General features: G+C 33.6%; 1 long non-coding RNA gene across 1 annotated transcript in view; it reads left to right on the forward strand.

Annotated features, from left to right (window-relative positions):
• Window positions 1-23,092, forward strand: part of LOC145298643 (uncharacterized) — a 76,021-nt gene that overhangs the window by 28,288 nt on the left and 24,641 nt on the right. Inside the window, exon 2 of the long non-coding RNA XR_013870922.1 lies at window positions 18,143-18,319. This is a non-coding gene — a long non-coding RNA (uncharacterized LOC145298643). The remainder of the gene's footprint in view (window positions 1-18,142; window positions 18,320-23,092) is intronic.

The following is a 23,092-nucleotide window of genomic DNA, read 5'->3' on the forward strand; positions in this document are numbered from 1 at the left end:
TGATAACTCTATCGAATCAAGAAATTCTGTTGAGTAATGTGTAGCTTCTGTTTCTTCAAGAACAGAATTAAATGACAAATATTCTTTGACTTGTCCAGGAAATTTTTCAATACAATTATGATTTATTGCTCTAACTGTATCCTTAAATGGTACTACTATGCAATTTTCAGCAAATATTTCTAGATTATCAAATGAAGGATAAATGCATTCAATGCATTAGTCAATATAAGGTATCTGCACGGGTTATCAAGTCCTCATGCAGTTCAATCTCAACATTTTCATTTTTTTCAATTTTGTCTTCACCAAATGTAGAGTATACACATCATTATCTTGAACTCTCATGTTTTGTTTTAAATAAAATTTCTTAAATTTACGCCACAAAAACGACTCTTTGATGCAAGCATTTTAAATGTCAGCATCATTTCCTCTCTTTACGACTGGTAGTCACCACTTTACACCGTCAATATCCCTCCGAATGTTTCATTGTTTCCACATATATCCTTGAGAGTCCTGTCGAACGTCTCTAAACTCTCCCTTTTTATCATGGGACATTTAACCCTAACCCTAACCCTAACCCCCCACTCTTTATATGTGCCTTAATCTAAACGTAGATTCCATGAACAAATCTTTTTTTCTTAGAACAACGTCTGTGGAATTGTCTTCCGTTTTCCTGCTTTCAAGCTGTCTATAATATGGTTGTCTTCAAGTCCAACGTAAACAAGTTTCTGATCAGCCGTTACACTAAAGTTAACAAATTTATCGAACTTCCATTACTATCGATTACTATATTGTCTTTTGACTACTTTACGCTCTTTAACCCTTATCCTTGAGTGGCCTCTCGGCCTTGATAAGGGGTGACGCATATGTAAAAAAAATACCTGATGATGCTACAGCCAGTGCAATTTGTCCTAAGCTCTTACTTTTGAGAGAAGAAGTTTTATTAAGAAGGTCTTTCCTGTACCTCCTGGAGCATCGATGAAAATCGATAAAGAGTCTGTGTTTAAGCAACTGCATATAAAGTTGTAGATGATCGATTGTTCCTCATTTAATAAATATTGATGTGTCTTTACATATGTCATTTTCTCTGCTATATTGTAATTGTGCTCATCCATTATGGCTCTATTTATGTGAATCACATTAGGTAAATTCGGCAGCAAAGGCAATCCAAAGTCTTGCAGTGATTTGTCAGCGGCACAAAGTTTATCATTTATGCATATCTCAACGTGTTGTTGATGCCATTTTTATTGACCGTGTTCTGATTGTTGACTTGGATTTGCATTGCATTGTAGTAATCCATTGCCATAGAGTTGGAAAATCTTTCCCACAACTCAGGATTTGAACATTCTGTGTTTAAAAGTATCACATTAAACAGATCCCTTATCGCTCTTGGCATTCTTGTTCTCTCTGTATCCTCCATTGTTTGTATCCAGTGGTTGTCATGAAGCGGTAATCCTCTTTCTTTGCAAGCAGTTTTAAATAATGAACATATATGACCTGCTAGAGTTCGCAAAGATTCAAAAGAATTTAGCCGCAAAAAGTACAATTTACCACTATTTGGTGAGACTATGTACATACGACCAAGAATATTCGCTTAAAAAACTCCTGGATGATCAACTATTCTTTTACCCACATTTCTTCATTGCCATTTCTTATTATGCCACACATAGTATTTTGGCACATCCGAGTAATAGAGTGTTCTGGCAAATTCATCATTCTGGCAAATATTGAAAAACTCTGTTAGAGTTGTGAAAGAAGCATTTTCATTAAGGTGTCTGTTGCTTGTCCTTTGAATATAGATCATATGTTGATCAGGGAGATGTATCTGAAGACGAACTACTGCAGGTTTTATGAAATGAATTGGAAATCCTCGTATCATCGAAACTGCTTCTGATGGTCCAATATATCTTCCTGTCAAGTATTGCTTAATTTCGTCTTTGCTTACACTGAAAACTGCCTGATCGCTTCCCTTTAATGTATATTTAATTACATATTTAATGGATTTTACAGAAGTGCATATTTCTACATTTAAGTGACAATTAAATAATTTCAATAGAGTCATGTTGTAAGGTACAGCCGATTTTGAAGTTATAGCTTCATTTCTACCTTCTTTATAGCCTTGATGACCTCCCATTTCTGGTGACCTCCGCCTATAAATAGGGTATGAATCATGTCCACATCTTGTTTCATCACTATTTGCTGTTGGGTACCTCTTTGAATAGATCCCATTTTTCCAGCACAGAGATGTACTATTGCAGTTTGGTCCATGTATCACATGCGTTAATACTAATTCATGTCCTTCTGGATCTTCGACTTTACTTGGTATTTCAGCTTGAACAAAATCATCATAATTCTGGGGTCTAGGTTTAGATTCTTCTTCCATCGATAGCAGGCAATGTAGGTGTGGTAAACCTCTTTTCTGGTATTCAACACTTAGAACGTAGGAAAAACAATTACCCAACAGACCTTGTGTTCCTGTTAAATATTTAATGAAAAGCTTTCTTTTTAGATCAAAAATTCTTGTAATTATGTCAGGCCGATCGTGAGGAAATTGGTTCTCAATAAGATTATCTTTAAACATAGGCCAGTTTGGATTGCATGTCATGGTGATGAAGTAAGTTGCAGTCCCATATTTTCTAACATACGTCATAACATCTTGCCGTCTCTCCATTATATATCGTGGACCACCAACAAATGTTGATGACAAAATAACTTTTCTGCCTATGTTACTAAGATCATCATTATCATGTAAGGCATCCACGAAGCCTCTGTATGTTGTAGATCTAAGAGAGGCTTGATTCAATCTAATTTAGTTCAAACGATCTACTTCAATTTTTCCTGCCATATCCACAACATACTGCTGAAACAGTCTTCCACCTCTTAATATTTGGCTAAATTCATCGTCACGGATCATAATGCGGTAGGCATAATAACGCATAGCAGTTAATTTTTGGTTATTTGTCATTGTCATCTCGGGATGCCAGCCATCCTCACCATCAGGGGAAAACAGTACATACTGTAGTGGATCATATGATCGATGATATTCCGATATTGTCTGAAGCTCTCCACCTCTTTCTCTCAATACTATATGGCGTGATGTTGTTTGCTGTTCACTGATATTTTGAATAATAATTCCTACTTCATTAAACATCTGATTATTGTATCGCCTTTCGTGCTCATTAATCGGCTTCCTCATAGGATCTATAACAATAACTGCATTAGTTATGTTGTATATCATGTCCTTAGCTTGTTGAAATGCAGTCACATAGGTATTATCACGTCGTAGAATATATTCAATATTTTCTCTGGTATTCCGACGTAACTCAATGTTCTGGTACATATTCATTCGAACATCAATACTATATTCTTTGTCAGGAAAGTGTATCTGAATAAACTGAGCTTGATTGTCTGGCTCAGGTAATAATGATCCAATATAGTGATGGATATGTCCTTGAATAACTATAGATGTATTCCATCCGTGTTGTGGATTTATTTCTTTGCAAACAAAAGATGTCATTTGAAATATGCTATTGTCGCAGGTGCCTTCTGAAGTGGCGAGCTTCTTCACCTTGACCAGCAAATAAATAATGGAGTTCATGTGGCAACTTGTGAAACTTTGTAAATCTGACCTTGCCATTCATGCAATAAAAATTTGCAGTTTCTCCAACAAAAAGTTTTGCTTTGCGATGAGAAAATAACTTATTCAAATTTCCAACATTTCCCCATAAGTTTGCTCTAAACCGTAAATTATTTTGACCATTTCGCAAAGCAAGTCTGTTGTTTCGTTCCTCGCTTTCGTTCACCTTTTATTCGTTGACTACTCAGTCTCTCTTCCCTTTGCTGTGCTGTCTCACTACCTCGTCTTTGTCCAGCTCTAATTCTCTGGCTGTTCAGTCTATCTTCTCCCTGTTGCAGTGTCTCTTCATTTCGTGTTTGTTTAACTCTTTCTCTCTGGCTGCTCAATCTCTCTTCTCTCCTCTTTATTGTTTCATTATTTCTGGTCTCTTTTATTCTCATTCTTTCGTTGCTCAGTCGGTTTGCTCTCAACTGAGACGTTTCTAAATTTCGATATCTATAAATTTTTCCCCTTTGTTTTTGACAGCGAATTTCTCTTTGTTCACTTGTTTCAGAAGCTCTCTGAAGTCCATACGTTTCTCTAGAACGAATCAGTCGAATTTGTCTTTGTTGCTCAGTTTCAATAAGTTGTGGCATGCAAGAGGGACCGGCTTGTTGCTGATCCACATTATTTTCGTCGTTGATTTTGGGTCTTTTACTTTTCACATGGCTGTGTGCCATATTAGTAAAATTCTACAAAGAATGTAAAATATTTTTTTACAGCTTTGTTTAACAACTTCTGAAGAATTTAAAAATATTAAATTTGTTAAAAAAATGGATTTAACATGAGTAAAAAATATGACCGAATAGATTCAAGTATTTGCTGTTAAAACAACAACAACAACAACAACAACAGAAAACACTATTTAATGTAATAGGAACGTATGCATTTACCAATCCGAATTTCCGTTTGGCGTGTGCAGATAAAATACAGGAGTATGCCAAGCTATGGTAAGGTTCATCAGCTACTGGAAAATAGGCAATAAGAATGTAAGCAGACGACTTTTAAAAAATTGAAAGAAGAAAAAAATATTTTAATCACGCCCTCTAATTATAAAGGGTCGCATTAGTTCAATGGTTATTAATAGTGAAAGGGGGATAACTCTGTCCAATTGTCTAAATAATTTTTTTGTGTGTAAATTACGCAAATTGATCAATGAAATTGTTTTGGGTGTTGTTACATTAAAAAATGATTATCTTATAGCTTTGGGATAAGATTAGAAATTATGTTTCAAAAATAAACAATTATAAAAAGTATTGATGGAAAGAACGTGTGTTTATGCAGTTATTATATCAATTTAGGACGCCAGAAACGTATTATAGTGTTGTATTTTAATGAACATTTTATGGGCAAAAACGGTTTTTTGTATTTGTAACGGAAAATTAAAAAAACATGTTTTCGGATTTATTTATTTATGTTAAGAGCGTAGATAAAAAAGGATCTAAGTGTATTAAAAAACGGAAAAGAAAATGTAAAAATAAAAAAGCTAGGCTGTGGGTAAATCGCCGTTGTAAAATGCTCTTATGGTTGTCAATGTGTTAAAGTAGTTTTATTTGTTAAAAAAATGCGTTAATATAACTTGAACGTAATACAGAAATGAACGATGTAAAAAAAAAGCAGAAAGTATTAAAAATTGTTTATTTGGATAATGTAAACGCGAAAAGAAAAAAAACAATTGGTACACTGAAAACGTACACAGTAAAATAATAGGTTTTATTGTATTTATTTGCTTCTCCACCAAATAAAATTAGGCACAAGGCCGTTTCAATGTGGGGTAAATACCAGCTCCCCTAAAAGTAGGCAAAAAGGGGGCACTCTGGTTACCAAAAATAATAATTTTCCCAGTATAGAGGGTTTTCCCTCCATTGACTGGTACAACTTATCTTAAGTGCAGCATCTGCAGAACAGATACTACACTTTGATCCCGGCCCGAAGACGTTTCACGTTCGCGTTGATTATTTGTAACGGAAATAAAAGATGTAAAAAAAAAAATATTTCCGGATTAATGGCATCCGGATGGTTTACTCAAACATGGGGAAAAAAATTTCCTAATCGTGTAAAATTACCTATTTTTCCGAATAATCGCTCAAAAATCGAAAATTGAACATAATTTTCCTACAAATCGAACTCCAACAACAGGAGATTATGCTTCAAAAATAAACAACTATAAAAAAGTATTGATGGAAAGAACGTCTGTTTATGCAGTTATTGTACCGATTTGGGATGTCAGAAACGTATTATGGTGTATTTTAATGAACGTGTTATGGGCGAAAAGGTTTTTTGTATTTGCAACGAAAAATTACAAAAAAAATGTTTTCGGATTTATTTATTTATATTAAGAGTATAGATAAAAAGGTTCAGAGGTTATTAAAAAATGGAAAAGAAAATGTAAATAAGAAAGAAAGAAAGAAAGGACGTGGGTAAAAGAAAGAAAGAAAGAAAGGACGTGGGTAAAAAAAAGAAAGAAAGAAAGGACGTGGGTAAAATCGCTGTTGTAAAATGCTCTTATGGCTGTCAACGGGTCAAAGTAGATTATTTGTAAAAAAAAAAAAATGCGTTAAAATAACTTAAACGTAATACACAAATGAACGCTGTAAAAAAAAGCAGACAATATTAACAATTATTTATTTGGATAATTTAAACGTGAAAAAAACAAACAAACAAAAGAACAATTGGGACGCTGAAAACGTACACAGTAAAACGATACGTTTTATGGTTGCATTGATTATTCCGGGTTAATGGCATTCGGGCGGATCACTCAAACATGAAAAAAAAATCCTCCCTATTCGTGTAAAGTTACCTATTTTTCCGAATAATCGCTGAAAAATCGAACATTAAACATGATTTTCCTACGAATCGAACGCCGACGAAAGTCATTTAGCAGCAAAAACGCACATGGACCTACCGATGAGAAATATAAGAATGAAACCTCCATATTGGAATCCTTCAACCAAGTTATAGAAACTTAAAATCTAAAAAAAAAAAAAATAATAATAAAACCTGAAGCAAAAAAATAAAACCTAAATAAATAAAATAAAACTATTATTGAAACAGATTAGTAAATGTGTCAACAAATTCACCGTTCTCACACAACTATTTTGTATCTAGAAATGTAAACAAAAATAAAAAAGGAATGAAGGAAAAGGGACGGATAGAGAGTAGTAGTAGTAGTAGTAGTAGTAGTAGTAGTAGTCTTGGCTTTACTACAATTGTTCTTATGTTTGTCAACGGGTTAAATTTGTTTAGTTGTAAGAAAAGAGCGACAGTATAGTTGTAATAAAGAATAGTTGCAAAACACTCCCACTCTTCCCATGTTAAATAATAATTTCGAAATAATAACGTTAATATTTCAGTGCGCAGGTCAAAATCTGCAAAAGAAGCGATTTGTGTTTATTTGTTTACGTTGTTATGGGTTAATGTTTATGCACGCATGCGCAACCGGATGTCGTAAACCGGAAAGTGGGTTACATCACTCGTTACAATATATATATTCGGTTTATTATACAAACATTATTGGTTATATATGTGCATACATGTTTCAGTGGAATCCCAATTCCTCATCAGACCAAATAAGAATCGATATTCAAACGGGAGTAAACATTACATTAATTTTATAACATATTTGTGTGTGGTAAACGTTCTCGAAGAAAGTGAGTTGTATACTTTGTGAATGTGACCAATAGAGGTTTTGGAGGGAGGTGTCATGAAGGCTGAGGTAGGGTGAGGGAGAAGATGGGGAAGTACGATTTCATGTTGTTAAGCTGTCGCAGGTGAGAGGTGTTATATTCTTTTAACTTGGCGGTTATTTATTGGCCTAATTTTTAGCTTTGATTTGAAGTAATATTCTGCACTTATTGTCGCTACTTCCCCATCTTATGTTTTTATAGTTGTTTTTTTTCTTTTCGAGTGACAACTTCCTTTTTCTTTTGACAAGTTTTATTTATTTATTCATTTATTTATTCATTCATTATTAAAGTCATTTAATTATTTTTTTATTCTATTCCTCTATTTTTATTCGTTATTTTTTTCTCGTTTTCTAATCCTTTATTTATTTATTTGCTTATTTATGAATATTATTTAATAAATAAATAAAATGAAAACTAGAAATAAATGAAGGATGAAAAGCGAGGAATAGGATTAAAAAAAAAACAATAAATAAATAAAACTTGTCAATAGGAAAATGAAGTCGCCACCAGAAAATAATAAAAAAAAACTAGATAGGGAAGTAGCGACGATAAGAGTATAATATTACTTCAGATCAACGCGAAAGCTTATGCCAATAAACAACCGCCAAGTTAAAAGAATACTAAAACCTCTCTACTGCAACAGCTTAACCATAAGAAATCATATTTCCTTCATCCCTCATCCTTACTTCCTTTATTCACCACACCTCCCTCCAAAAAACCATTCACAAAGTATAGCCCCCACTTTTTTCTAAAACGTTAACTACATCCAAATATCTTATAAAACTAATGTAATTTTAACTCCCGCTTCAATATTAATTTTTATTTGGTCAGATGAGATGTTATCCTTGAATTAAGATCCCACTGAAACATGTATACACATATGTAACCAGTAATGTTTGTATATTAAATAAAGTATATATCAACTGTGTTATACATCGAACACTCTTTAATAATCACGTGTGTTTCATTGGATTTACATCTAGGAAACTAATCGATACAAACATTATATATATATATATATATATATATATATATATATATATATATATATATATATATATATGTAAAAAATCATTTTAAACCTGTTCGAAAACATTCTTTATTTTATATTGCGAAATTTAAAAAAAAAAAAAAAATTAAAACGTCAGCTGACCGGTTTCGAAGCTCGCTCATCAGAGCTAAAATCGAGCTTAATAATTACGTTTAAAAAGGGGGGAACGATGAATCGAAGAATAAAAAGCAGGAAAAAAAGGGGGAGAGGAAACTAATTATCAAATAGAAACTAGATCAAGCCCTAAGAGATATCCTTTTTGTTGGCAAAGAGAAGGTCTCAGATTCTTAATATATATAATTTCTAGAATTTTGAGATGGTAGAGAGAGTGCGACTATATATATATATATATATATATATATATATATATATATATATACGTGTGTGTGTGTGTGTGTGTGTGTGTGTGTGTGTGTGTGTGTGTGAATGAATATCGAATGACATTTTACTAATGGGCAGTGAGTACCTCGGACTCGTACTGCTCTTTTGGTAACAATGGCTGTTTTAACAAACGCCAGCATTGTTGCAGTCTCATCGGACCATTTTTGCCCAATCGCCCTTCTTGTCCGTTTCGCCTCCAGCATCAATCCGAATGGCGATGGTATAGGCCAAAAAATGCACAGAATTATTGATAAATCAAAAAAGATCTTGTCCCTTCACATAATGTAGACCCTTTATTTATTTACTTATTTATTTTGTTTTTGCTGTATCTTGCAATTTTATGGCCCATTAATTCCTTACTCTCGTGTTGAACTCCCAACAAAAGAACGACTAAATAATCGATAAAGCTAGACCGGAATATAAAATTGTTTGATCTTTTTTTTCATTAACTTTTATATATATATATATATATATATATATATATATATATATATATATATATATATATATATATATATATATATCTTTACATCTATTTTAACCCGCTACTATATACTCTCCCCCCTCTCTCTCTCTTTTCTTCTCCTCTCGCTCTCTCTCAATATATATATATATATATATATATATATATATATATATATATATATATATATATATATATTCCATTTTCACCCCAAACAAGACACAGTGCCACTTTAATACAGGGGGCTACTATTGGGGACATAAGTTGTAGGGATACGATGTAGGGAGTTGAGCAGCAAGATGTTTCTTCACATTACACTTAAACTTCTGCATGTCAGTACAGTAAGGAAAACAGGAACACGGAAGGGAGTTCCAGAGTCAAGCTAGTCTGGAAGAAACTATTAGAATCGAAGACCTTCTTATGTCTAGTGATCTCTAGGGTCGGGGATTTGCTGCTTGTCGTTTGTTGGGGATATTTACGTCGAGGGGGTACAAATGCTTGTAGTTCATCAGAGCATCCACCATCAAAATACTTGTAGAACAGACAAAGGGATGCAACATTTCATCTGATGGGACAGAGGTTTAAGCTTGGATGACACTTCAGGACATATCAGATTGGCGACTCTCTTTTGAACACTGTCCAGGAGCGAGAGACTAGTAGCAGATGCACTAGCCCAAATGTGACAACAATACTCCATACATAGCAAGGTATAGAGAGCCCACCTTCTTCAGAGCGGCCCTGGAAATGATCTCAATATATCTGTTCCAAGTCATGTTCCCTGTGAACGCTAAATTGAGGAGTTCGAAAGTTATATATTTATATATATATATATATATATATATATATATATATATATATATATATATATATATATATATATATTCAAACACTACCGTGTTTGACTATATGGTTAAGTGGCAGGTTTAGTCATTTAGATTTGCTTTAAAGCTTCACTCCTCTCATTTTTCGACCAAATTCAAAACAATTATTACAGTTTGTAGATCACCTTCTCAGCTATATTGTGAAAAAAAGAAATCAATTTTCGTTCAGTAAAACAAAAGTTATGATGAATTTACTGGTGTTCAAAATCGTAAAAAACATAAGAAGATGAGCGACGTTTTTTTATGACAGGTTCCCGTAGAAGTCTCGTCGCTTCAGCGACTACTGTTGTTACCAATTCACCGCTCTCCCGAAAAGAGAAACAGAGAGAATAAAAGCATGAAAGGGGGATAATTGGGGGGATTTTATTGAAAGCAAACAAGATATCATTCAATTCATTTTTTCAAAACATTAGTATGTCAATCCCGGATCTTTCATCTATCAAGAACCCCAAAGTTCTCATAAAAAAACATACATAACAAAAGAAAATAATCAACTCTCATCGTTTGTATTATCTCTCGAAGAAAGACATTGAAATTGCTACTCAGAAAAGGCTGCTATCTCATTTTATGAAATAAGGCCATAAAAAAGAAACTGCTCGAAAAGTTAATAGTTAATAACATGTATAAAATATGTATAAAAATATTCTTTATCAATATACATATATTATATAAAATATGAGATTTAGAGTTAATAGAGATACAAAAGTACAACGCATTAAAGAGAGCCATTAAAACATAAACTCGTAGAGTTTAATGGATGTATTAAAACCTTATCGACGTTAAAAGTTAAAAGAGAAAACATAAATTACTAAACCAGAGTTGTTACATCTTTTAAATAAAATACTATATAATAAGTCAATGTATAATTAGATATAAAATTTTCTATTCACAACTGATACACTATACACTAAAATTTTATGGTCTTGGAGTATTATATAACGAAATCTCCGCACGTATAACTCCACAACTGAAATCTACTATTTGTTTTCGATTAATCTCTACAAATATATAAATATACAAAGAGAACCTACAATTATGAGGTTTGCGTCCGCACCAGACCTCCATAGAATGGAAATATATCACCAAGTTTAACAAGGTTTTTTAATATAGATCCACATAAGAATATTGTGATAAGTGTGTTTCAGCTTGAACAGGTGTGGTATAATAAAATAATGGGGTCTCTCTGGCTCTTATGGAATGGTTTTTATGGGTTTTTTTTACTAAAATATGGTTTAAGAAAAGGAAGTTGTTTTTGTGTAATGTTGAAACCAATTTAGTTGATCGAAATAGGAGTTGACCAATATTTAAATAATCTATTATATAAAAGGCGAAATGTGTGTGTATGTGTGTGTGTTTTGTATGTCTCACAAAATCTTCCAACAGACGCGTTGTAACGTGACAAAATCAGTATCGTTTTAAAGCCCAGTCTCTTCAAATACCGAAAAATTGGCGAAAAGCATTAATTCCTTCACCCTCAACTGGGCAGTTTTCTACAAGGTGGAGTCGTTTTTTTTCATTAATGTTTTAGCAAGTCATTGTCTCCTTCATTCCATTGCTAACGACTTCCGGTTTCGCGATGGGCGCATCAGCTTAGATGTTAAGGTTTTATGCCTTGTTTTCCTCCTTTGCGTTACGGGTTCGAGCCTGCCTGCCTACTGCCACTTTTTAAACATATCTCTCCACTCTGGCTACCTACTGTTGTTTTGATTCTCCCTCTCCTACTACCACTTTTTGATACCCCCTCACCTCGGGGATCCTTACTACACCACCTCTACACAACCGGGCAACGCCGGGTACCCCAGCTAGTAATTTTATAAAGTCAATAATAGATTTTCTACAGTGCAATGTAGACTTCAATGTATTATGGACTAAATCACTGCGGTGAAGCACGTAAAGCTTTCTACTGGTACACCATGCTGGGTCCCCAACTGGAGTAAGCAATCAATCGATTTGATTAAAAAACGGTCGATTTTACTGATTTCGGTGACATTATCATTCAATCTAGGACAACGTCGGATGCCCCTGCTAGTTAAATTTATTTTAAAGGGTCCGAGTCAATTTCGAGGTATATTGTTTCTTTTATTTTACAATTAATGATAATTAAAACGAAAATCGATAACAAATTAAGGGTAATAAGTGATTGAGTTATATTCTTTATTAATCGAAAACAAGTCTAAAATTTCGTCATAAATTCATACCCCTATGCTAGAGAGGGTCAGAAGACATTGTAAGTGTTTATAGTAAAAGAAAAACAAGGAATACATGTTTCCCATTGAATTAAATCAGTTAAATAAGTTTTTATTTTATAGTTTTTATGGGAGTAAAATTTTATAGTTTTTTTTTTATCAGAGTAAAATTTTATAATTTTTTTTATCAGAGTAAAATTTTATAGTTTTTATCAGAGTAAAATTTTATAGAATTTTTTTAACAGAGTATTTAACTAGTATAAGAATCAGCTAATAAAATAAATACCGCCTTTCGTTTATTACATCCATAAAAAATATTGCTATTTCATTAAATTGAAAGTATTAAATTACATAAACAGCTTCGTACGTTTCTACTTTGATACTAATTGCCTAATCTAGATCTTTATATGTAATTTATCTGACCATCATACTCTAGATTATATCTTCAACACATCCATGTTAAATTTTTATCTATAGATATTTAATAACTCCATCTAATACTAAAAGCGCGAATTTGTATACATGTGACATTTTTTACAATCACTAATTTTGACGTTATATAAACTTCTGTTTAAAACATTTATATTGAACACCGATTAATCTGGTTTGTAGCTTTAAAGCACATATCTAGACCAGTGCAAGCAATTCTAGAGTATTTCTTGCTTATTGTTAGCTAAATAAATTATATGAAAGAATTCCAAGGTGTAAGGATTGCATCTTTTGAATTCACTTTATTTGTATTTCTCTGTTTTACAGAAAACAGACCATTTCAACTCGAATTGTGTGTCATTGCTGCGTAATTCTTTGATACACTAAGCTAGAGTAGTTGGTATTTTTGTAGAATCAGTGTTAGATACTCTGAAAGAGAATATATGGTTTCTGGGCCTATTCTTGGCACTACACGCAGTTGACCAAATGCATGTTCTGGTCCTATTTCTTTCAACAACGCTGCCCTCATACACGACATCCGAAATTAAAAAATTCTTATTCATTTATGTTTATACAATAACATTGGAATTCTGCATGAAGCTGCTGAAGAAAATTCCTTTCACTATTCTTATCTTGTTTATTTTAGAAGCTACAATAGTTGATACTATGGAATGCTGAAAATGACAATTTAGCAATGTTTATTATGGAATGTTAAAAATGACAATTTAACAATGTTTACTATGGAATGTTGAAAATGACAATTTAACAATATTTGTATTGATAATTATACCTCGTTTATTATCACATCGGGAAGTTCTTTTCTACAATTCGGTCACCCGCATGATATTAATGCAGATGTCCCCAGGGGTCGATATTTGGACATATATTATTCATGATATTCATAAATGACCTTCTTGATAGAATTGTGTCTGAGATATGCATATTTGCTAAGGAAACCATGCTATATAATAGACATGAGAGATAAACGAATATACAAATTTCCAAAGCAATGAAAAACGACCTTCAGTCTGCAGTGAAATGCAGCCGTAAACGATTGGTAACATTTAATACTACTAAAACTAAGCCCCGTTCCTTTAACAACTATAACAAAACCTTCTCAACCAACGCTTGTCATGACAAATAACACCCAACCTGAAAACTCATCTTTCACACCCCTCCGCCTTACATTCACAGGTAATATGAATTAGAACAAATACATTGAGGACATTGCAAAAATTACTACTGAGTTCGAAAATATAAATAAAACCACAATTCGCCAATTCATGGAGTATTGTTGCAACATCTGACTGGTGCATCTACCATTAGTCGTTCAAACTGGATAAGTCTCGAACTGTCGGCCACGATCCAACATTTGTCCCATCGTTGCAATATCGCATTCCTGTGTTTGTTTTACAAATACTTTAACGAAATGTGCTCTGATTAACTCATAGCGCTTTTGCGCCCTTAACTAACACGACAAACAGCAAAATCAACCTCCTCACTAGATAGGATTCCAAATAGTAGCCCCTTACGTTTTAAATGGCAATATGCCTTGTTTGGGGGTAAAACAAGTAAAAACAAAAAAATATTTAGATATATTACTAAAAATGTGCATGCTGTAAGGAGGATTGAACCAAATCGAATTTCTGCGTCTGTTTTTCTCCCTGTAGTATTGTTGCCAATTGGTTGAAATGGGGGTTTGTTACGTTTTGAGTTTCTCATATTGTTTGTTTTAAACTGGTATGTTTAAATTTGCTATGTTATGTGATGTATTACATAATTAGATATATTGCATAATGTCATATAAAAGCCAAATACGTCCGAGGATGGAATACTGCTGCCATATCTGGGCAGGAGCTGCTAAAAACAGCCTATCCTGCCTTGACAGAGTACAAAATAGACTTCGTGGCTTAGTGGGGATGCCCTTTTCTCTACCCTGCAACCTCTCTCCCACAGAAGAGATGTCGCGAGCCTATCCTTGTTTTATCGTTATTTCCATGGCAGGTGCTCCTCTGAACTCCAATCTCTGGTCCCCCCTCGCCAATCTTTCACGAAAAACACCCGTCTAGCTGAATCCACTGTGAAAAATTTCCCCCACTCTTTATCTGTGCCTAAATCAAAACGTGGATTCCATGAACAAAGCTTCGTTCTTAGAACTGCACGCCTGTGGAACTCTGTTCCGTCTGCCTGCTTCCCACCTGACTACAACTTGGATGTCTTCAAGTCCAACGTTAACAAATTCCTAATGAACCGCCCCCTTAAGTAAACACTTCATCAAATCTCCACACTAACGTACTGTACTTGCAATAACCCTTATCCCTGAGTGGCTTCCGGGCCTTGATAAGTGGTGACCACCATGTAAAAAAAAAATCAGGTTGACACACCGGTTCCTGTTAGATCACAGAAGTTAAGCAACGCTGAGCCTGGTCCGTACTAAAATAGATGACTATTTGGTTATATCACGTGCAGTATGTGTTTTGAAGCCTGTAGAGGGCTGGGTGTCGTCAGACTATTTTTTCCTAAGACACGCTAAATGAAATAATGCACCACTGATGATTATTTTTCTACAGCCTTGGTATTTAAAGGACTAAAGTCAATAGACAACTCCTGTTCTTTTCGTTAATAGTAACTCATATATCAAGTTTCAATATATAGATCCAAAACTGATAGAGTGGTTTGGTAGAGACCAACGTATATATAAAATGGAGAGTTTGTTAATGTTCATATGTATGTATATGATGTAATCCATAAGTCGAGGTAGAGTAAAATCCATAAATCCATAGTCTGGATGATACCATTCTGTATTGTCTTGGATCTCACGACTGAGCCTCTATTTTTCTTCATTAAACCTAACTGCACCGATGAATATCCTGTTTAATCTTGCCTTCTTTTAAACTTTTCATGCAAACAATTCAGTTTTAAATCTAGATGCTAAATAGTAATATTTACGGATGCCTATAAATAGAATTTTGCTAAAACATCTCCTCTGATGAGATGAGCCATTCCTTGAAAATCCACGGATTAAAGAAATAACTTTAAATTTTTGTATTCCCTATTGAATAATAAATTTGTCGTAAAAATTTGTAATCTACAGAATTTAATTCTAAATTGTCATATATATATATATATATATATATATATATATATATATATATATATATATATATATATATAAAGGTGTTTAGTAGGACGAAATTTCATTAGAGTTTTCAAAAAGGATAAGTGCAGTCATTATTAGAATTATATAGAAGATCAATGGGGGGGGGGGGGAACTGACGGAATAACCAAAAATTGTCAAAAGACTAATCGACTAAAAGTCTTAATAAAAAAAAATAATACGAATAATAAAACAAAAAAAACGTTGAGGAACCTTTTGACCGACTCATTTTGAAGAGATAACATCGATAAATAACGATTAAAATAAAACAATGTACACAAAATTGAAAATGGAGGCAAGGAGTGAGGGTGAAGCCAAAGAATAAAACCACACGGGGAAAATTAAATAAATGAATCACTCGTTATATGTCGTCCATAATTCAGAACTCGAGGCGGGAGAAAAATCCCCTTGTCTGCAAATAAGTGCAGAAACAACGGATATTCACGCAATGTACGCATATTCACACACACACACATACACACACACACACACACATATATATACATATATACACACACACACACACATATATATATATATAAATATATATATATATATATATATAGTTAGAGCTCTTTTTTATTACATTTTCACCCCAAACAAATTCCTAATGAACCGCCCCCTTAAGTAAACACTTCATCAAATTTCCACACTAACGTAATGTACTTGCAATAACCCTTATCCCTGAGTGACTTCCGGGCCTTGATAAGTGGTGATCACTGTGTAAAAAAACAAAAAAACAAAAAAAAAACAAGGCACATTGCCACTTTGTTGTAGGGGGCTACTATCAGGGACATAAGCATCAGGGGTACTGTGTAGGGAGTTGGGCAGCAAGATGTCGGTTCACGTTACACTTGAGCTTCTGCGTGTCAGTACAGTTTGGGAAGCAGGGACCCAGAAGGCAGTTCCAATGTCTAGCAGTTCTGGGGAAGAAACTACTGGAGTAGAAGGCTCTCTTACATCTAGGCGTCTTTACTGTGAAGAAGTGAGATTTAGCTGCTTGTCGGGTTTGTCGGAGGTATTTACGTCGAGGGGGGCACAAGTGCTTGCAGTTTGCCAGAGCATTCACCGTTAAAGTACTTGTAGAACAGACAGCTGGATGAAACATTTCATCGATGGGACAGAGGCTGAAGTTTAGATTACTGTTCAGGACCTATCAGATTGGCGACTCTCTTTTGAACCTTGTCTAGGAGCGAGAGACTAATAGCAGATGCACCAGCCAAAATATGACAACAATACTCTATACATGGGCGAATATAGGATACTTTCGAGCGTTAGTAGCTTTCTAGCACGATAGAGAGAACCCATCTTCTGCGCAGCGGTCCTGGCAATACTCTCTTTAAAAAGGTCTAACTTATGCGACAATTCTTTTTGTTTATAGAGCGATGGTCTGCGTATTAGCCTCCAGGATATTGAGATGTTGTGTACAATGCGGAAACAGCCGTCCGAATATGCTTCACCACATGCTTTATTGTCATACAAGTGTGCACCAATTGATGACTCATATATATATATATATATTAAGAAGCTTTGAATAAAAAATGCAAATATAAAAATAAAGAATGCAGTTTAAGTTCCCGGAAATAAAAGAAACTAACTTTAACCTATCGCAGACTTAGCACCTACATAATCCGACCTCTAAAACGTTTATAATTACAAAAGAGAATTCATTTATATAAAGAGTAGATAAAAAAAAATTAAGTAAAATTGTTAAATAGAAATAAACGTAGCACTTGCATAAGCCGATTTCTTAAAAGTTTTAAATTATAAAAGAGGATTTAACTATATAAGGATGATATATATATATATATATATATATATATTTATATATATATATATATATATATATATATATAGAGAGAGAGAGAGAGAGAGAGAGAAGGAGAGAGAGATAGATAGATAGATAGATAGATAGATAGATAGATAGAGAAATATTGAAACAGATTCGACGCGTATTATTATGGTTGATAGATTTGCTCACTAAACCGCCAACTTTCCAGAAACATGAACGGTATCGATCTAATTTTTATTGCGTATGGATCGATTTGTTGACATTTGTGGCATTGACGCTTCGACTCGCGTTTTCTCTCGGACCATACAATTGACAGACGGCAAGCCGTAACATGTTCAACCAGAATCCCGGCTCCTTTTTTTTTTTTTTTTTTAATTATTATACGTAGAAATCGTTTGGCGTAGTAACTAGATGACAACAATAGCGAGATTCATTCAATATTCATTACTTCATTCTTTTTTTTATTTATTTTTTTAATTTCGCGGTTGTTGTTTTCTGCTCAGCCCCATTTGACGAATCAGATCATCTCCGAGTCAATGATGAATGCGTCAACTCCTGCGTTATCGATAATCCAGCAAACTCGAACCGTTCTTTACTTTTCTATAATGAGAGTCTTATAAAGGACATTTCATCGTTCTGTTTGGTGGTCCATCAAGTTGAAGATTGGAACTGCAATCTAGGTAAGTGCAGAATCGTATCAATTTTAAAAGAAATTGCTGTTCTTTTTGTACATCTTGTCATTTGTTTTGCGATATCTGTATTTCTTTAATTCTTTTCTGTGGCGTATGTATGTGAAGGGGTATTCTGTCTATATTGGCGATTCATTTTCGTTCTTTTAATCTGTTTTCGCTTTTTACATTATTTTATAGATACTTTCTCTGTATATTCTTTTTTTTTTTCAGGTTGCACTTTTAAATAATTTTATAACTCTTATATTTTCTATGGATTTAATAACAATTTATGTTCTCAATATATTTCCATTTTCCCGCTCGTTTCAAGTTTCCTCTTTTTACAACTTTTCAATTCTTTTGCGCTTTCCAATTATTTAAACAAAAAACAAAAAAAAAACATTGCGCCCGCTTATACATTCTCATTTATATTTTCAATTAGCGTGTGGTTTTTTTTATCTTTTAATTCTTACATGCTCTTTTTATCCTTCGATTATAATTGTTAGTGCTTTATTTTCATTTTTCTGCACTCTTTATATTTTGAAATTCTTTGATCCTAATTTTTTTCTGTTCATTTCATCTTTTTTGCTCTTTTTATCTTTTCTATTTTTTACGTTCTGTTTATTGTTCTATTTTTTCGCACTCCTTTTTCATAGTTTCTGTTTTCGTGATCGTTTTATCTTTTGTGCTTTTTACGCTCTTTTTCTATCGTTTGTACTTTTTGCGCTCTCTTTCTATCTTTTCTACGTTTTGCGCTCCTTTTTATTTCCAAGTTATTGCGCTCTTTTTACAGTTTCTATTTTCTGTGCCCTTTTAATCGTTTTTTTTACTTTTTGTGCTTTTTGCCGTTTCTATTTTTTCCGCTCTTTTATATTTGCTATTGTTTGCGCCCTTTTCATCTTTTCGCACCCTTTTTATGTTGTCCATTTTTTCGTCCTTTTTAATTTTTTTAAATTTCTACGCTCTTTTTATATTTTCACTTTGTAATCCATCTTTATATTTTTTTTTAATTTGTTCGCGATTTTTATCGTTTCAATTTCTAATTCAAATTGTTTGGCATTTAAAAAGTGAAATTCTAGAAATATATAATTTCAATAGTTTGCACACTCTTCATCTTTTGCTTAACGTATAAGTTTAATGATAAATGCCCTAGCAGTTCGTAGTAAAGATTGATCACCCAATTTAAATCCAAATTCGTTGAGAAATGTGTCTTATTCGTAAATATCAACAGAATAGACAAATCGATACCCGAGAAAGATATTTAAATATATTTTGCAATTAATTTAATTGGCAAATTGCATTGTAGTATTGTTTACCCATGTTATCGACAGTGAAAAAAAAACGCATATAACTCGTCTTTATAAAAATTACGAAATAAAGTTTTTTTGTATAGCTTATACAATTCCGTAACTAGACGTCTTCAAGTTAATGTCGGTTAAAGAGGGCGAAAAAGTTAATGCCAGAGTCTAGATCTGGCCAGGCGCATTTTTAAAAACTTTTTTCACCGCAAACAGAGCGTATTGCCACTAGGGCGTAAGAAGAATCTATTTGGGATCATATTTACCAGGGATTGTAAGGAGATGAGCGAGATATTTGTTTATATTACATTTAAAATTCTACATATATCAGTACAGTCAGGGAAGCAGGCAATAGAGAGGGAATTCCAAAGTCTAGTACTCCGTGAGAAGAAACTATGAGTAGAAAGCTTTCCGGCATTTAGGGAACTCAACAGTAAAGGGGTGAGATTTTGCTGCTTTTCAGATAAGTCGGGAGTATGTGTCCTGAGGAGGCACAAGTGTTATGAGTTCATCAAAATACATTTCATTCAAGTACTTATAAAGCAGATACAGGGATACAATATTGTGATGATGAGACAAAGGTTAGATTTCCATCTTCTGTGGTTTTCTCGTTTTGTGTTTTCATTCACTAGTTTTTTTTTTTACAAATGACATCCAAACATAACGTGATGTCTCCTGATACGAACCATTCGAATTTCTTCAACATATGTCACCTGACATATTCTCAGAACCAGTCGGTTCTTTCCCAAAACACGTGACTTCCTCTAAAACATCCGAGATTTGGATAAGCCTAACCTGGTGCAAAGCGTTCCGAGAAATACCCACGAACGGAGTTTCTTTCCAACAAATTTTCTCGTCTGTGGAATACATTACCTCTGGACAACTTCCCTGCAGATTACAACATGCTTGTCTTCGAATCCAATGTCAACAATGTAAACCGTCGCCATAATAATCAAACTCTGTTTATATTATTCATTATTTTCAATCCTTTCAGTCCATTTTGTTAGCTCTTATCCTTGAGTGGCTTTTGGCCGTTATAAACGGTGACTCATTAGTAAAAACAAACGTTAGTCTTAAGATGTCAACCGTGTTACACACCTGCATATGCCGCTGCAATTACACATAGAAATCACGAGTTTAATTTATTTAAACGAAATAGATTTCCAGAAACTAAAACCGCCTGTAGGTCTGCTAGCAATCATTGCAAAAAGGTTCTAGAAAAACTGTGAGAGTCTTTTACCATATCTGTCAAGTCTAAAGTAGTTTAGAAGAGGCTAGGTTCCCATGAGCTTTAGTGCATAACAAACAGATGTGTATCTTCCATACCAACCATCATCAACGGACCTGGGGTGATTACATCAGATAAGAACTTCGCATCAAACTCAACTCTGTGTGATAATCGCCGCCTACCCACTGAATTTTCTTCCCGAACTAAAAATACTCTGAGCGACATCCATATATCTGTCCAAGATATTTCCAGACTTATTAATAACCTAGATTCCAACACAGCAACTGGTCCTAACAACATAGTGCTCAAAAAAGTGCAACCGGAAGTAGCTCCTATGCTAACAAAGTTGTTAAAACGTTATCTGAAGGAGAGCTGCTTCCCAACACCTTGGAAAACCTCGACAGTCTGTCCAGTATATATATATATATATATATATATATATATATATATATATATATATATATATATATATAATTAAATTGACACCACGGTTCTCGTTAGATGACAGAAGTTAAGCAACGGTAAGCCTGGTCAGTATCAGATGGGTGACCAATTTGGGAATACCAGGTACTGTATGTAAGATGATATCGACACCTCTCTGCAAGAGTTGCAAAAACCTAACGTCGTCATATCCCTTATCAGGGCTATACATGTGACTGGAGACCGTTTGTGAATTTCATACTCCCATGAAACTTTCTCCTTTGGAGGAAGTCAGTTTAAATCACCTAGGGTTAGTGCTACAGTTTAATTTTTTTCATCGCTGAGGCGACCCTACTGGAGAATGTTAACAGGGTTGTCGAGTCATTTTTCTGCAAGCTAAAGTGCCCCTCCTCAGAAGCGCATCCTCAAATAATTAGCAATCAAGTAACTCTTTCTCAAAGATAGAAGGCAAAGCTTGGAAGAGTGGACCTCCTAGAACTGCACAGGACTTTCAACAGAGATAACAGGGACAAGTCATTTCAAAAATGAAGTAGACTTTGTTCACTTTGGTGCTGAGGGGAAAAAAATCCTCAGCTTAAGTAACCAGGTGGAGGGAATGAAGTTGTTTGTTGTCCATTGTCTACTAGGACATATTTATCTATCCTACTTTTGGCTAGAGTCATTGCAGTTACCACAATACCATATTTACTCTAGGAGTTATATTACTTAAAAGTTAACCAAAATTCATAAATATATATCCGAACACATTCATTGGAAATGGGGAGCGAGATGACAAAAAAACAAACAAATAAAAAAGAGACAAAAAAAGATACCCTCAATGCGTTCTAGAGAATAAATTGCCCACTGTTTGCTGTTTTATTTAGGACTGAAAACAAAGAGGCTGATCTCTAAATGGGAGTGGGTCTTATGAAGTAGAAAATGAGGAAAGGGTGAAGTTTTGGGAGTAGATAATGTTATTCCAAGATGAATTTGATTTTCAGAGGTTAAAGACAAAATAAAAGTGTACAATAGGCTTGATCCCATCCTGGAGGCCGAGAAGCACCGTTGATACAACTGGTCACATGTTTACTAATCTTTTTTTAGAATTTGTTGACTGTAAATAAACGTCTATTCTGCAGTTTTACTGTTCATGTACGAAAAATTAAGGCATAAGAAATTAAGACACGACAAATAAAGGCACGACAATTGCTCCTGCTGATTCTCTATTTGTGTAATATTTATGCACGATAAATTTATGCATTACAAATTTATGCATAATAAATTTATGCATGATAAATTTATGCATGATAAATTTATGCACAATAAATTTAAACATAAACAATTTAAGCACGACAAATTTAATAACTTGCTCCTACTGTTTATTTCTTCTGAATATATTTGTAAAAAATAAATAACTTTTATTTTCAGACTTTTGGGTATATTTAAAACAAAAAGTACGATTCAATATAGTATATGCAAAAATAAAGAAAGCAAAATTCGTTCCGTTAAAAGAAAAAAAAAGTATATTTAGATTCAAAATCGTAATCTTTTTGTTTTATAGTAAGCGTTTTTTAATAACAAATGTTTACCAAAAATATGTTAATGAAAAGTAAATATATCAATAAATTATTAAATTCTTCCCAAATTTAGACCTGTTAGTCTGAAAAAAAAACGTCACAAAACTTTTATTTTTTTTTACCCCTTGCCAATCTTTTACAAAAAACACTCGTCTAACTGAAACCACTATCAATAATTCCCCTACTCTTTATCTGTGCTTAAACCTAAACGTAGATTCCATGAACAAAGCTTCTTTCGTATAACTGCACGCCCGTGGAACTC

This window comes from Euprymna scolopes, chromosome 2 (genome assembly GCF_053919585.1).
Source record: "Euprymna scolopes isolate OS-2025 chromosome 2, ASM5391958v1, whole genome shotgun sequence".
Taxonomy (NCBI): Eukaryota; Metazoa; Mollusca; class Cephalopoda; order Sepiida; family Sepiolidae; genus Euprymna; species Euprymna scolopes.